The 12178-nt window shown below is 41.9% G+C and overlaps 1 long non-coding RNA gene across 1 annotated transcript; it reads right to left on the reverse strand.

The window, feature by feature from the left end:
- Nucleotides 1-2366: 2366 nt before the first annotated feature.
- Nucleotides 2367-10838, reverse strand: LOC133395729 (uncharacterized). Its single transcript, XR_009767278.1, has 3 exons — nt 10750-10838; nt 10610-10659; nt 2367-4412 (listed from the first exon to the last, which is right to left on the reverse strand). It is a non-coding gene; the product is annotated as an uncharacterized LOC133395729 (long non-coding RNA).
- Nucleotides 10839-12178: the final 1340 nt, after the last annotated feature.

The raw sequence follows: 12178 nt of genomic DNA on the forward strand, positions 1-12178 counted from the left end.
TTTGTTTTTTGTTTTTTTCATCCTGGCTGCATGGTAGACGAGGCATTCGGTGAGAAAGGAAGAGTCGAGTAAGGTGTGGGTGGGTGAGGAGGTGAAACCACACATCAATGGAAGTTGACCGAAGTGGGATGAAAGAGTCCTTTGACTCTCCCAAAGGGAGACTCAACCTGTACCTTCTCACTGTATTGATCATTCCTCAAAGTTTCATACATGTATTTTTATTCAGTGCATGATTGAACTCTTTCGATATCCTCCAGGGAATTTCTTTCAGCCCGAGGAAAGCCAGCTACTAACGGTACATTTTACACAGACTTAATGAGGTGCTGACTGCATTATAAAATAAAAGTTAAACTAGAAATTGGTCAGATATTCAATCCATGATGGTTGCTGAGTAGGCAGAAGTAAATGTCAGGTAAAAAGTCTCCCTTTTTAAAAAGATATTTCAAGAGGTATGTCAAAAGAAGCATCGGCCAGCAGATGGCGATCTTTCCCCACGTTGCAGTACTTGGCCAGGTTGCCTCCTGCAGCAAATGTGTCTGGATTCACCATTTCCTTTTTCACAAGGAGTTATGTTTCTGAGCAGGTATATTCTCTTGTGGCACTTCCTCAAAATCACCTCTGCGTTGGAGAGGAACTTCAGGTGGTCATCGAAGATGGTCCCCAGGTTTCTGTACGCTGTCACAGTCTCAACGGGCGACCTGTGGATAGTGGCGGACACAAGTGCAGCTAGTTCTCTCTGTCTTCTGAAGAAGGTCACCGTCATCTCCCTGGTCTTGCTGATGTTCAGATTCAGCTGAAGATGTCACACTGCTCAACAAACCGCTGCCGAGCAAATCCATGTTGCTGAAGATCCAGAGCAGTGGTTTTGATTTCGAGTCCCTACGCAAAAGGGATATTTCTCTCAAAAGAATGCTTACAAATCTGTCTAAATCTATGTAGTGAGCACCTATCCCTTACCAAGACACACCTCACAGGTGTGGCAGATGCTCATTAGGCAGCGTGATTGTTGCACAGGTGTGCCTCAGGGTGCACACAACTGTATGCCACTTTGACATTAGCAGTTCAATCACACAGCACAATTCCAAAGACGTTCATAATGTTTGAGGGAGTGTGCAGTTGGCATGCTTGCTGCAGGAATGTCCACCAGTTGTTGCCCATGAACTCAACGTTCATTTCGTTACACTAAGCCGAAGGCATTTCAGAGAATTTGGCAGCACATCCAACCAACCTCAAGACCGCAAACCATGTGCAAGCCACACCGGCCCAGCACTTCCACATCCAACAAGGCCAATAATAATGCGCTCTAATCAGCATCTTGATATGCCACACCTGTCTCAGCAAAGTAGAAGTACTCATTAACACACACTTATGAACAATATTTCAGGGAAATAGGCCTTTTTGTGTACTTGGAAAAAAGTCTTAGAATCTTAATTTGAGAAAATGGGAGTAAAAACAGAAGTTATATTTTCGTATTCAGTGAATATGCATGTTTACTCAGTGTGTAACTGAGCTCTTTCAATATCCTTAAGGGAATTTCTTTGAGCTGGTGAAGGAAAACAAGTTATTAATACATCAAATGCTGTGCAGACCGAAGTAGCTCCTGACTGCATGATAAAATAAAACTCAAACTAGAAATAGTTCAGACATGTAATTGATGATTTTTGCTGAATATGTCGAAGTAAATGTCATGTAAAATGTCTCGCGTTTTAAAAGTAAATTCCAGTAGGAATACAGTACATTACTGCTTATTGTGACAATCGGAGCTCGTCTAATATTGGCCAGCAGGTGGCGTGCTCCCCACACGTTTCATTGCCCGTCTTTGTCGAAATTGGCCTGGTTACCAACTGCAGATTGTGTGACAAACAAGACAAAATCACAGTTTGCACAATGTCTGTAATCTTTTCTCACAAAAGCAGGTATGTACCTGCAGTATCACGCAGGTTTTGTTCCCTATTGTTATCATCTGAGGCTTTGTCACATATCTCGTCAGTCTGCCTTTAAAGGTGAGGTCATTTATGATTGCTCATTTCTAGGCTTGCACGGTCCCCACCCCCCCCCCCCCCCCCCCTTCAGATCCGGGGATTTTAGGGGCAACATGAGTAGTGACTGTATATTGGAGAGAACCATGCCGCCATTGTGGCGCTCAAGGTTATGTGTTGACATGCAACCTTTTCAACCTTTCATGTGCTTGTCTTTATATTGAGCCTTTACTTCGCTGTAACGGAACCGGTAAAGAGAGACGCTTTCCCCTTGAAACCTATTCATCTCCTGTTGTTTTTTTCCCCTGCCAATCAGTCTACCGGCATGTGTTTTGTTTCTCTTTTGTCGCCCCCCCCCCCACCCCCCACCCCGAGGCAGATGGCCTTGACGGAGGTGAGTCACCAGTGAAGAAGTCCCCTCATCTGCCTGACATCCTTGTCACAGTCAAGAGCACTTTAACAGGAACCAACCGGCTGAGTGGTGACTCAGTGTGCAAACAGTTTACCCTCAGACTGAGACGTGCAATCATCATCATCAGCTCTGATCGTTTAAGTTTTCTTAAAAATCTATATTTGGTCGAACATGCCGTATGTGGACTACAGACTACAAATGCCCAAGACTACAGAATACAGCATACAACAGAATAAACTTGCTAGCCTTCTTACAATGTCAATAAGGTGTAATAGTTGTGGTTCAGAAGAATAATGTATATCATCAAACAATCCTAGTCTAGAAATGCTGAATAAAGGCTATTATCTTTTACATATTAAAACAAATATTGCTTGTTTGTCCTTGTCTGATTGACGTAGAAATTTCTACACTTTTAAAACGTTTCCCATCATATAGTTGCAAGATCGGTACGACAGCCCATCAGCACCAGTACTTCAGTTTTCTTCTTTGAACCACACATTGATTTGAAAGTAGGAAAACTGGTGCTTAAGTGCCAATATTCTACCGTGCCAGACTGAATAAATTTTATTAGAAGCTTAGGGTGGCTGTATAATGAGCTACACAAACATTGTGACCACCATGTTTAAATTGGCCAGTGATAGACAACAAGGTGACATGAAAAATACGGCTACAAAACCAATAGTGGTACTGTTCAACTACTTGTGATTGTCATAGTGAAGTTAAGTTACTTGTACCTCTTTGGTGACAATCCATTCCATTGTCCAATTTTGTAATCATAGCAAGAAGTGAGGCATTGCTTCTCCAAGTCCAGCAGATTGTGTATTTCAAATACAAATAAGAAAAAAGCTTTTACGATCTTTTTTGTCTTTGAATTTCAGCTGGCAGCCTGGATGAATATACAGACACTGTCACATCCTATATTAGTTTCTGTGAAGAGGTGTGTGTACCAACAAAGTCATTTCACACGTTCAATAACAACAAGCCGTGGTTCATTGCCAAACTTGAGCAACTTCGCCAGGCTAAAGAGGACGTATATCGAAGTGCGGATAGGGCCCTGTATAATTGCGCTACAAACAAGCTGACTAAAGAAATTAACATTGCAAAGAGAAACTATGCAGTAAAGTTAGAAAGACAACTCTAAATCAGTTTGGCATGCATTCCAATTGCTAACCAATTACAAGCTTAATTGGTTAGCAATTCTAAGCGTAAAACAAGCGTAATTGGTTAGCATCCTGCCTCAAAGTCTGCGTGGACCAGCTCGCTCCAGTCTTCACACAGATCTTCAATAGATCTCTGGAACTGTGCGAAGTACCATCATGTTTCAAACGGTCCACCATCATCCCAGTCCCCAAGAAACCTGCAATCTCTGGTCTGAATGACTACAGGCCTGTCACCCTGACATCTGTGGTCGTGAAGTCCTTCGAACGCCTCGTGCTTGACCACCTCAAGAGCGTCACAGGTCCCTTCCTGGACCCCCTGCAGTTTGTCTACCGAGCAAACAGGTCTGCGGATGATGCATTCAAAATGGGACTGCACTTCATCCTAGAACACGTCGACGGCGTGGGGACCTGCGCGAGGATCCTGTTCATGGACCTCAGCTCTGCATTCAACACCACCATTCCTGAACTCCTTTCCTCCAAGCTTCTCCAACTTAGTGTCTCGCCTGCCATCTGCCAGTGGATTTACAGCTTCCTGACGGTCAGTCAGTCCGCTGCTATTCTCTCTCTACACGAACGACTGCACCTCAATGCACCCGGCTGTAGAACTCCTGAAGTTTGCAGATGACACCACTGTCATCGGCCTCATCAAAGATGGTGACGAGTCTGCATATCGACAGGAAGTGGACCGGCTTGGAACTGTGGTGCGGCCGACACAACCTGGAGCTGAACACGCTCAAGACTGTAGAGATGATTGTGGACTTCAGGAAGCATTCTTCTCTACAGCTGCCACTCACGCTGTCCGGCTGCCTTGTGTCAACCGTCGAGACCTTCAAGTTCCTGTGAATTACAGTCTCTCAGGACCTGAAGTGGGAGATCAACATCAACCTCATCCTGTAAAAGACCCAGCTGAGGATGTACTTCCGGCAGCTTCTGAGGAAGGACGGCCTGCCACAGGAGCTGTTGAGGTCGTTCTACACAGCGGTCATCGAATCAGTCCTTTGTTCTTCCATCACAGTCTGGTTTGGTGCTGCTACATAAAAAGGACAAACTCCGACTGCAACGGACAATCAAAACTGCTGAAAAGATTGTCGGTAAACCTCTACCCACCCTTGAGGACTTGCACGCTGCCAGAACTAAGACAAGAGCATGCAAAATCCTCTTGGACCCTCCACATCCTGGTCAGCACCTCTTGCAGCTCCTTCCCTCACGTAGGCGCTAACGAACAATGGAAACTAAAACAAGCAGACATTCCAACAGCTTCTTCCCTCTTGCCATTAACTTCTTAAACAGTTAATTTGCCAATTTTTTGTCTTGAGTTTATTGTCACATTTCTGTCGGGCCAACTATATACTACTCGTGCACTCACTGCAGTGGTCTCGCCATCTGTTGTTGACCAATACTGGCCACTCATGTGCCTGAGTAGCATCTGCAACATTTGCACAATCGACATTGTCCCATATTATCGCACTAATAGTCCCTTTAAACTGCATACATTTCTTGAAGTCTCGGCGCCCTTTGCACAAGCGTCATTGCACTGGACTATTGTTCTATTAGTCATTTCAAACTGCTCTAATTGCTAGAGGACTCTGCATCTTTTTGGACAATTGTCAAAAGATTTTTTTTTTTTAACCTGCATTAGCACATTACTGGTAACCTTTTATTGCTCAGTCACACGCTTTTTTAATGTCTTTATGTCTCAAAAGTAGTCTCTGTCAATTGAATGTCTGTTGTCGTACTAGAGCAGCTCCAACTACCGGAGACAAATTCCTTGTGTGTTTTTGACATACTTGGCAAATAAAGATGATTCTGATTCTGACTATAAGAGCAGTAAACACGTTGTTTTTTTTCTTCTTATCATGTATGGGCTGGGTAACATTTAAAAAATGAGTTAAGATGTTCAAAATCAGTAGGCCTATGTGTGTACCTGACTTAAGTTGTCAAGTTTTAAAATGAATCCCAAAAGACAACTGTCTGTGGTTTAGTGCACTGAAGAATATGTTGATGTAAAGAAGCACATCAGACAGAAGGAATAGAGAGTATAGTATGGTGATTTTTCTCGTATGACACCTACCTACTATAAGTGGTATGCCATTGATCCATCCAGTAGTCAACAAATCTCTATTTACACTTCTGTCCCCAAAAAAAAACTTCACTTCTCTGGGAATACCCTTTGCAAGGATAACAAGGTGCAATGAGTGTAATTGTGCCTCACCTGTGCTGGCTCTTTAAAAGCCGGTGTTGACAATTTGTGGTGGTGTTGACAACCACAAATACGTTTGACGTAGCACACGTTACATCAGGAGAACAAGAGAGGGCTTGATCTCCTACTGCCGCCACATGAAAACAGACGTGACAGGCTTGGCATTAAAAACCTCACCTGTATATGACACAATCCATCGCTTTTACCGAGCATTCATTCCACTTTAAAAACATCTCTCATTTCGGTATTGACAGTACGTATTTCTTTCACAAAAACAATATGACACATGAATTAAGTAAACTACCTAACACAAATGGCTACAATGTAGCAGGTTCAAAAAGTGAACAAAATTGTGTTTGCTTTTTGTTTGCCTTTATGTTGGCATGGTGGTTCACGGAGAATGACATAATACAAGGGGACTTAACTACCAATTTGGATTTTGAGGAGGGGGGAATAGCCTCACCATGATTAAAATGGCAAAAATAAAAGAATAAATTCCTTCTTGTTTTTGTTTGTCCATTTGTTAGACAGCTGGTAAGGCTGAGGTTCATGGAGAATGACAAGATGTCAGAAATAAGTAAAATGCTACTTCCTGGTTCGTGGGGCGTGACATATGTAAGATGAGGGGACCATACCATTTTGGATTCCGAGGATGTAAAGAATAGTCTCATTGTGATTCAAATGGCAAAACAAATAAGGGAAAGAGTAACACAACATTTGTCGGGTTAGTGGTTTGTTTGTGTCCCTTTGTTAGCCAGCAGGCTTAGGCTACTTTCTGGAACACGGAGAACAAGCGATGACAATTTAAGGCAGGAGGAACTGTTCAATAATGACTTATGGAAAACAGTCCCTGACTCCCGATGCCTCGCGAATAGCCGCGGTTAACTGCTTATGTAACCCAACGTTGCTGTTTTAAATGGATGCTGTCAAGACTTTTTGTAAATCCCTTTTTTTCCTCTCTTTTTCCTGCTTCTTTTTCATTATATTGTATTGTATATTATAATTCCATTTGCATTCTGGGACAGGGGTAATGGTTCCATTATGACTCCATCTAAAAAGTTCTTGTATCCAAATGTTTGTCCAGAGTTGCGCCATCAGCATACTGTGCGTGGTAAATTCCATGGAAATCAGTTATGTTTTGCGTAATGTTGCTAACAGTGATCAAACAATGCCTCCCGACTTTGTGTTTGTCAGACATTTTAAAAAAAAAGGATATGTAATATACTGCGTTGCCATTGACTCAAGCTGTATCTGATTTTTGGGGTCTTGTCTCTTTGAAGGGTTTACATCAAGAAACATCTTGAGTGATTGCTTATGTCGTTTTTGAACTGTGGGAAAGCCAAACTGAGATCCATATTACTAGAGGCTATGTAATTCCAGTGAAAGACAAGTCCCCTTTACTTCTGGTAAGAAATATTCAGTGGTGAATCACTACAAAGAGGACGAGTTTCTTCATGATGTTGCCTGTGGGCGTAGTTGGTCTCTTATTAAGGAAATGGCACCTCAGGGCTCCGATTTGTTCATGACAAGCAGTAAGTCATTGCTGGAGCACTGTACACTATTTCACATTTCTTTGTCATCAACTTTCTGTTTGATGACCTTTTTACGTCGCATTAATTAGAAAAACACTTTGATATGTTAGTGTGCGCCTAAAATACATTATGATTCCAGTACAGCAAAGTGAGGATCACAGAAGTTTAAAAAATATTATTTATTATTATTATTATTATTATCATTATTATTATTATTATTATTATTATTATTATTATTATTATTATTATGGGGCGGCACAGTAGATGACTGGTTAGAGCGTCTGCCTCACAGTTCTGAGGAGCGGGGTTCAATCCCCGGCCTCGCCTATGTGGAGTTTGCATGTTTTCCCCGTGCCTGAGTGGGTTTTCTCCGGGCACTGCGGTTTCCTCCCACATCCCAACAACATGCATGGTAGGTTGATTGACAACTCTAAATTGCCCGTAGGTGTGAATGCGAATGGTTGTTTGTTTGTATGTGCCCTGCGATTGGCTGGCAACCAGTTCAGGGTGTACCCCGCCTCCTGCCCGATGACAGCTGGGATAGGCTCCAGCACGCCCGCGACCCTCGTGAGGAGAAGCGGCTCGGAAAATGGATGGATGGATGGATGGATGACTACTATGGGAATTGTGTCCACTTGTAGTTTATGTTGCAATGCAGTGCTTAACATTTCATATTATTTTCTATCAGCTGTCATGAGCTCACCTTGGAGAATTGTAACACACTATAATCATGTTATGTATGTATGGAAAACTTGTTTTTGTTGTTGACGATATGACATATTATTCACACATTTTGACCGTTTTTTGTCATTGTTTAATTATTTATTAGGAGCAGGTCACAGGTCATACTTGAGCTGAAAATTGTGCTTGATGAGAAAATGAATGGATCAACATGATCCATCATGAGCCACCATCATGGATCAACGAGTTTAAAGGATGTTGAAGTTGTTTTAAGTTATATCTTTCTTTATTGTATTCAAAGGCAAACTTTTGCGCAATATTTTAACAACTACCATGAACTATTAGGGCAAATACTGGACATAGCCCACACATTTCTGTGTGGGAAAAAAATGTGTGTTAAAATAATGATCATAAAATTGAGAGTGCGGGTACAACCCAACAAGAACAACAACAGGATACGAGGAATATGGAAAAATGAAACTGACACTACGTTTGATTCTACACTAAATTCATACCTTAAAACAGTCCAACAATCTGAAACTTCAATTATTAGAACTTGAACCCCCCTTTGAGGCTTGCATCCCTCCCAGAGCTGCTGTAACTCGTCTGGAGCAGCAGAGCAAAAGGAAAAAAACAGATTCCGGCGGTATGAGGGTGATGCTGATAAAGCTTAAAACCAACAACCAAACTTTCCAGAAGGGCAAATGTTCCCGGCATGTTTGGAGGATTCTGGTAAGCAGCCCAAACCGTCCAGTCCCAGCAGGCCTATCCGTGTCTGGCATCTGCTCCGATATTATCACGCTTTCATCGCTGTTGTTTGCGCATTCCATATTGATCATTTCAACTGGGTAAGTTACTGACAAGCTAGTTACCACGATGGACGACACAAGGTGTAAAACTGCTCTTTTTTAATCTTTCGATTTCTTCCTTATCTCCAGGGGAGGGTCAAATTATTAGACACCACTCTCAGTATGATTCAGTCCAGTTCTACAACGTGCAAACTATAACCCCAATAATAACCATAAGGATCAAATAATACTTCTTTGACTGACTACCTTAATTATCATTGTTAAGGCAGAACATTTGATATAGCTCTTGCATTAGCGCTCATTCGATTGCACAAGTGTTGTGGTTCTATTTTGCAGTGGTTTAGAACAGCATTTTATTCCCAAAGTGTGATGTTTAGAAACCAAATATCTCAATAATCTACAACAGGATTGGGAAGTGCTCATCTGTTTTTGCATCACCAGCCCACATACTGTAATGCACACACATACTGTATACTACGAGCATTGTACCACCAAAGGAGTGAGCTGGAGGGGAATTCCTGTTGTGATAAAAAAAATAAAAAAAATAAAATACCCTCATGTTAAAACGCAGTTCCTGAGTGCTTACAAAAATATTAAAGGCACTGGACAAAAGGGCCATTTTGTTGGTTGTAATGCAGTGATTTGCAGTAGTGGAGACTGCACAACATCATACCGAGAGCTGTGTTTATTATTTTATTCCGGAGGTAATCAAATTGCTTAGTATATTTGTAAATGTGTTATACAGTTCTTGCACTGCATCTGATTTGATTGTACTTCATATGACATGCAGCGTGACATATCCTCTTCATTGTTCATTGAAATAAAATTGTAAAAAAGGACACATATTCATTTCTTAGGCTTATTTTGAATTACCTAATTAAATTCACTAGAGATGTTTTGAGGTGGAAAAAAAAATCCCCTCCTGGCACCGAGCCAAGTCGGCGTTTATCTTGATTATCAGAATCAGAATCATCTTTATTTGCCAAGTATGTCCAAAACACACAAGGAATTTGTCTCCGGTAGTTGGAGCCGCTGTAGTACAACAGACAGTCAATTTACAGAACACTTTGGGGACATAAAGACATTGACAAAATAATATTGATAATATAATACTAATACTAATATTGCAATAGTCCGGTGCAATGACCATTGTGCAAAGGGCGCCGAGACTTCAAGGAGTGTATGCGGTTTAAAGTGACGAGCAGTGCGATCATCTGGGACAATTGTTGGTTGTGCAAATGTTACAGATACTCCTCAACCAGTGTGCAAATGGAGCAGATGCTACTCTGGCATGAGTGGCCAGTATATGCAAATAGTGCAGCATGGCGAGACAACTACAGTGAGTGCACGAGTAATACATAATTGGCCCCAACAGAAATGTGACAACGAACTCAAGTCAAAAAATTGCCAGCTTGCTGTAATGGAATTATAGGTTAGGTGTTTAAGAAGTTGATCGCAAGAGGGAAGAAGCTGTTGGAATGTCTACTAGTTCTAGTTTGCGTTGATCGGTAGCGCCTACCTGAGGGAAGGAGCCGGAAGAGCCGGTGACCTGGGGTGCGCAGGGTCCGAGAGGATTTTGCACGCCCTTGTCTTAGTTCTGGCAGCGTGCAAGTCCTCAATGGTGGGTAGGGGGTTGCCGACAATCCTTTCAGCAGTTTTGATTGTCCGTTGCAGTCGGAGTTTGTCCTTTTTTGTAGCAGTACCAAACCAGACTGTGATGGAAGAACACAGGACTGATTCGATGACCGCTGTGTAGAACTGTCTCAGCAGCTCCGGTGGCAGGCCGTGCTTTCTCAGAAGATAGATGTGATAGATGCCAGGCAGTGACGGACCCACCAGGGAGGCTGGCTGTGAACGACTTCTTCACACAACTTTCTGTCCGCTTTCTGATAAGAGGAGGGAAACGTTTGACATACATGACATATACTGTACAGTGGATGAGATTAGAAATGTGTGCAGTTGGTGTCATATTTTACTTGGGGAGTTTATTCATGCAGCCAGTCAAGACGAAACAAGTGTAGAGCAGTGATGTCATTCTGGAGGTGGTCCAAATGACTTGTCTCGATTTCTATGAAAAGTATTTTAAGAGTCAATCAAAACTGAACTCTACAATTAGTTCTCACTAGATTAGGGGGTGGTTAACATTGTGGCCGGTGAGTGTATGCTAAGATGTAATACAACTCTTTTCGTGCAATGGAAAGTGCTCAAAATGTATTTAATGGCTGCAAGTAGACGTGTATAGCATGGTGCTTAGTGGTGAATGGAATCAAACGGTCAAAAAAAAACAATATAAATGGGCATCTATTCAACATAATGCTATCTAGATTTACGTTGAGCATTTAAACAGACACACTGGCAGTGAAATATTCCTGTCAATGAGTCAAGGTGAGCCTTTTACAGACCCCTGATCAGCTTCACTTTCATGCCGGAACAGTTTCATCAAAACGGGAGTGTGGGGCCGTCGCACACGTTTATTTCAGGTGAGATGAAAACTTGCTCAAGCAATAACAAAGCAGGAAGAGCTATTAATTATTAAGAGCAGTTTGGGAGAGCAGGGGAGGGTGACCGCGCAGGTGGTGCTTCATTGTAAATGTGCGACTCAAATGATTAATTGTACTAAATGTTAAAGAAAGTTCAATATAAATATGGCATTTAAACACCATCAAAAGACATCAATTTTCTTTTCAAGCATCTCTGTACATACACGGAAACATGCAAATCTAGTTTTTAAATACGTGGTGAAAAACTGCACACCATGAAAGTATATTACGATGATTTAAAGTAAAAGTTGTATCTAAACCTTCTTTGGTGGATAAGAAGATTAAAGTCTGCGCGTTTGCTTTAAATCAGATGATCCCGTTTAATCCCTTGTTTACTAAATATTTTGCAATCTGCTTCAAAACATTTACTGTGGCCAAAACTTTTCAATCAAAAATCCTGTCAGTCAGTGGATATTGTGGTTTTTTTGCTCCTTTTTGAACACTTTGCCTCCATATTTTATGAGTGATCATATGCACAACAGATGCTGTCTTTGCCCTTTATTTGGATGCATGCGGTGGGTCGAGTCGCTCGGGTTTAAGGCCCAGCGACACGATGGGTCACAGTTCAGCGGTGGAGCTTCAAATGAGGTGGAAGGGAGCCCTGGCAAGGTTGGCTGCCTCTTGCAGCTGTATTACCTGCTGCTCTCTAAAAGACCCTCTGTGTCTCTTACCAGCCACAAGCACAAAAGTACCCACAGATGCCTCAGCCACAACTTAAACACACTAATAGGATTCTGAATCTATTTGGGAGCCAAACATTACAATGGGACAATTTCGAAGAAAAGGGGCATTCTCTGCTATTAATTTGTCACTTGTCTGTTTTCCAACAACAACAACAACAAAAAAACGACAGTATATAAGGACT

The sequence above is a fragment of the Phycodurus eques genome, chromosome 20, assembly GCF_024500275.1.
Source record: "Phycodurus eques isolate BA_2022a chromosome 20, UOR_Pequ_1.1, whole genome shotgun sequence".
Classification (NCBI taxonomy): domain Eukaryota; kingdom Metazoa; phylum Chordata; class Actinopteri; order Syngnathiformes; family Syngnathidae; genus Phycodurus; species Phycodurus eques.